Source organism: Neovison vison, chromosome 10 (genome assembly GCF_020171115.1).
Source record: "Neovison vison isolate M4711 chromosome 10, ASM_NN_V1, whole genome shotgun sequence".
Classification (NCBI taxonomy): Eukaryota; Metazoa; Chordata; class Mammalia; order Carnivora; family Mustelidae; genus Neogale; species Neogale vison.
In genome coordinates this window covers 43,253,444-43,258,824 of record NC_058100.1, presented here as the reverse complement: position 1 = coordinate 43,258,824, position 5,381 = coordinate 43,253,444, and the positions used below count along the sequence as shown (strand labels likewise).

Sequence of the window (5,381 nt, the reverse complement as noted above, 5' to 3'; positions counted from 1 at the left end):
GATCCATCTGATTTTCTTCTTTAATTTCATTAATATAGTAAATTATACTAATAGATATGCTGATAGAGTCTCTATGTAAAGTTCTCAGTTCAATTCTTTAAAAATTATTTTTTAAATTTAAGTTCAATTAATTAATATATAGTGTATTATTAGTTTCAGAGGTAGAGGTCAGTGATTCATCAGTTGTGTATAATACCCAGTGCTCATTACATCATGTGCCCTCCTTAATGCCCATCACCCAGTCACACCATCCCCCCAAGCCCTCCAGCAACCCTCAGTTTGTTTGCTATGATTAAGAGTCACTTATGGGGCCACACCGTCTTTGGGGTGATCCGTGGTGGACGTTTTGAGGGCAGCTGACCTGCAGCCTGCGCGTCCCGGACCGCCTCCCGTGGAAGCCTGAGCCGGCCGTCTTTCTCCTTTTGTCTCATAACCATGTCCACCAACGAGAATGCTAATTCACCAGCTGCCCGCCTTAACAGATTCAAGAACAAGGGGAAAGACAGTACAGAAATGAGGCGGCGTCGAATAGAAGTTAATGTGGAGCTGAGGAAAGCGAAGAAGGATGACCAGATGCTGAAAAGGAGAAACGTAAGCTCGTTTCCCGATGATGCTACCTCTCCACTGCAGGAAAACCGCAACAACCAGGGCACTGTAAATTGGTCAGTTGATGACATTGTCAAGGGCATAAATAGCAACAATTTGGAAAGCCAGCTCCAGGCTACTCAAGCTGCTAGGAAACTGCTTTCTCGGGAAAAGCAGCCTCCCATAGACAACATAATCCGGGCTGGTTTGATTCCAAAATTTGTGTCCTTCTTGGGCAGAACTGATTGTAGTCCCATTCAGTTTGAATCCGCTTGGGCTCTCACCAACATTGCTTCCGGGACCTCCGAACAGACCAAGGCTGTGGTCGACGGAGGCGCGATCCCAGCGTTCATTTCCCTGTTGGCATCTTCCCACGCCCACATCAGCGAACAGGCTGTGTGGCGCTAGGAAACATTGCAGGGGACGGTTCCGTTTTTCGAGACTTGGTTATCAGGTACGGTGCGGTTGATCCCGCTTCTGGCTCTCCTCGGGGTTCCGGATATGTCATCGTTAGCATGTGGCTACTTACGTAACCTGACTTGGACACTTTCAAATCTTTGTCGCAACAAGAACCCCGCACCCCCGCTAGATGCCGTCGAGCAGATTCTTCCTACCTTAGTTCGTCTCCTGCATCACGATGATCCAGAGGTCTTGGCAGATACCTGCTGGGCCATCTCCTACCTGACGGATGGTCCAAACGAACGGATTGAAATGGCCGTGAAAACAGGAGTTGTGCCCCAGCTTGTGAAGCTTCTAGGAGCTACTGAGTTGCCCATTGTGACTCCTGCGCTAAGAGCCATAGGAAATATTGTCACTGGGACAGATGAACAGACTCAGGTTGTAATAGACGCAGGAGCACTTGCTATCTTTCCCAGCCTGCTAACGAACCCCAAAACTAATATTCAGAAGGAAGCCACGTGGACAATGTCAAACATCACAGCTGGCCGCCAGGACCAGATACAGCGAGTTGTGAATCCGATTAGTCCCGTTCCTCGTTGGTGTTCTCTCTAAGGCAGACTTTAAGACACAAAAGGAAGCTGTCTGGGCTGTGACCAACTATACAAGTGGTGGGACAGTTGAACAGATAGTATACCTCGTCCATTGTGGCATAATAGAACCACTGATGAACCTCTTAACTGCGAAGGATACCAAAATTATTCTGGTCATTCTGGATGCCATTTCCAACATCTTTCAGGCTGCTGAGAAACTAGGTGAAACTGAGAAACTTAGTATAATGATTGAAGAATGTGGAGGTTTGGACAAAATCGAGGCTCTGCAAAACCATGAAAATGAGTCTGTGTACAAAGCTTCATTAAACTTGATTGAGAAGTATTTCTCTGTAGAGGAAGAGGAAGATCAGAATGTTGTGCCAGAAACTACCTCTGAAGGCTATACGTTCCAGGTTCAGGATGGCACTGCTGGGACCTTTAACTTTTAGCTTGTACAGCCGACGCAGAAAGTTGTTTGTGGTGTGCTTTGTTTGGTAGAAGTTTGTCTTACTGTTTCTCTACTAAGAACTCTTTTTAAATGTGTTTTGTTATTGTAGCACTTTTTACAACAAAACTCTACTTGACCAGTTCCAAACTGTAAAAACTGTATGAAGCTCCTCCTGCCAGTGGGTTTCTTATTTCTATGTGGACTCTCCTCTCTTGCAGTGTCCTGTAAATAAAGATTAAATTCCACCCTTTTCTTTAAAAAAAAAAAAAAAAAGAGTCACTTATGGTTTGTCTCCCTTTCTGATTTCATATTCTTTTATTTTTCCCTCCCTTCCACTGTTTCTTTGTTTTGTTTCTTAAATTCCACATATGAGTGAGATCATATAATAATTGTTTTCTCTGATTAACTTATTTTGCTTAGCATAATACCCTCTAGTTCTATCCACGTCATTGTAAATGGTAAAACTTCATTTTTTCAATTGCTGAGTAATATTCCATTGTATATATAGACCACATCTTCTTTATCCACTCATGTCGATGGACATTTGGGCTCTTTCCATGGTTTGGCTGTTATGGACATTGCTGCTATAAACGTGGGGGTACAGGTGTCCCTTCAGATCACTACATTTGTATCTTTGGGATAAATGCCTAGTAGTGCAATTGTTGGGTCATAGGGTAGCTCTATTTTTAACTTCTTGAGAAACCTCCATATTGTTTTCTGGAGTGGCTGTACCAGCTTGGTTTCCCACCAACAGTGTAAGAGTTTTTCCCTTTCTCTGCATCCTCACCAACATCTGTCATTTCCTGACTTGTTAATTTTAGCCACGAGCAGAGAGCCGGATGCGGGGCTGGATCCCAGGACCCTGGGACCATGACCCAAGCTGAAGGCAGAAGCCTTAACCCACTGAACCACCCAGGCGCCCCTTGCTTTTGTTTTTGTGTTGTTTTTTGCTCCATTTTATTTCCTTTACTTATTAGAAAGTTTTACATTCTACTTATATTTTTGTAGTTGCTTTAATGCCTTTAAATAGTTAACATACATTCTTAAGCATACCTTTTTTTAAACAATGGCTAGAGTTCAATCTATTTTTTTATTTGAAGTATAGTTGGCATAAAATATTACATTTGTTTCTGGTGTACATCATAGTGATTTGACAATCATATACATTAAAAATACCACAATAAGCGCAGCTACCATCTGTCACCATATAAAGTCATTATGACATAACTGGCCATATTCCCTGTGCTGTACTTTTCATTCCCATAGAGTTCAAGTTGTCTATTAAAGCCCCTTGAACAGAAAACTTAGCATGTCTTTATTTTTCTCCTCTCTCATTCCACTGCACAACCATCCATGCTAATGGTTTTTGCAGTGTATTTTTAAAATTTTGATTTAAAAAGTACCATAAATTTTACCATTTAACCATTTCAGTGTGTGGTACAACAGTATTGAGTACACGCAAAATGTTGTACAAACACCACCACTCTCCATTTCCAGAACTTTTTCATCATCTCAAACAGAAACTCTGTACCTATAAAACCATAATTCCTCTTTACTGCTTTCCTCCAGATCTTGGTAGCCTCTATTATAAAAATTATATTTTTCTGCATTTACCTATTCTAGGTACCTTATATGTGTGGAATCATATAAGATGTTCTTTTGTGTCTGGTTTGTTTCACTTAGCGTTATGTTTTCCAGACTCATCCGTGTTATAACATATATCACAATTTCAGTTTTTAAAGGCTGAGTTATATTCCATTGTATGACTACATCACATTTGGTTTATCCACTCACCTGCTGATGAACATTTAGGTCATTTTCATCTTTTACCTATGGTGAAAAATGTTGCTGTGAATATTGATGTGCAAATATGTTTGAGTCCCTGCTTTTCAACTCTTTGGGGGTATATACCTAGAAGTGCAATTGTGAAATCATGGTAATTCTATGTTTAACTTTCAGGGTAACTACCAAGATGTTTTCCACAGTGGTTGCCCCATTTTACATTCTCACCAACAATCCTCTGGGATTTCAGTTTCTACAGATCATCCCCAGCACTTGTCATTTTCCATTGTTTTGATGACGGTCAACATAATGGATGTGGAGCGGTATCTTATTGTGGTTTTAATTTGCACTTCCCTAATGAGTAGTGATATCAAGCATCTTTTCATGTGCATATTGGCAATTGGGATATCTTTTTTTGGAGAAATGCCTATTGAAGTCCTTTGCCCATTTTTCATTTTGGTTGTTTTTATTTTTGTTTGTTGAGTTCTAGGAATTCTTTATATATGTGTGTGTTTGGATTTTCTCCCATTTTGTGGGTTGTCTTTTCACTCTCTTGATAGTGTTCTTTGATGCACAAAAGTTTTTAATTTTGATGAAATCCAAGTTATCTGTCTTTTTCTTTTGCTGCCTGTGCTTTTAATGTCTAACCAACAAATCATTACCAAATCCAATATCTTGAGGCTTTTCCCTGATATTTTCTTTTCCACAAGTTTTAGTGTTCACATTTAGGTCTTTGATCCATTTTGAGTTAATTTTTGTATATAGTGTGAGGTAAGGAACCAATTGCATTCTTTTGCATGTGGAGATCCAGTTTTTCTAATACAGTCTGTTGAAAAGGCTGTCCTTTCCCCCCATTGAATGACGTTATTATGGGCCCCCAAATTCATATGTTGAAGTCCTAACACCCAATACCTCAGAATTTGACTATATTTGGACTTTGGACCCTTAAAGAGGTAATTAAAGTTTAGTGGGGTTAAATGGATGGACCTTAGTCTATCTGACTGTGTTTAGAGGTAGAATCTTCAAAGAAGTGATCCGGTTGAAATGAAGCTGATAAAATGTGCCTTCAATCAATATAACTGATCAGAAGAAAAGGAGACTTTAGGAATATGTTCACACACACACACACACACACACACACAAAGCGCCATTCGAGAACTCAAGAAGATGGCCATTTGTAGGCTACGGAGAGAGGTCTCAAGAGAAATCAAACCAAATTTAATAATATTAAATCTTCCAATTCATAAGCATGAGATGTCTTTCTAGGTCATCACCAAGTGTAATTATTGATATTACCAAGTATAATTACCAAATTTATCAAAGGTTTCATTCTAGAAATTTTTTTTGTTTTTTTTTTACAGTAAGTACAAATTTATATATATATATATCATGTCTGTAGTTCTATATAAATTTATTTATATATATCATGTCTATATTTACATATACCTAAATATAGATATAACACAAAAAATATACATACCTATACTTTTGTGTATGTACACACATGTGTATCTCACTTCACTACTTGAAACTCACTTATTCCTCATGGACACATATTTCTTTTTATTGGAAACATT

The 5,381-nt window shown here is 39.2% G+C and overlaps 1 pseudogene; it reads left to right on the top strand.

Moving 5' to 3' along the window:
• Positions 1–304: 304 nt before the first annotated feature.
• LOC122918131 lies at positions 305–2,267 on the top strand (annotated as a pseudogene).
• The last annotated feature ends 3,114 nt before the right edge of the window (positions 2,268–5,381 follow it).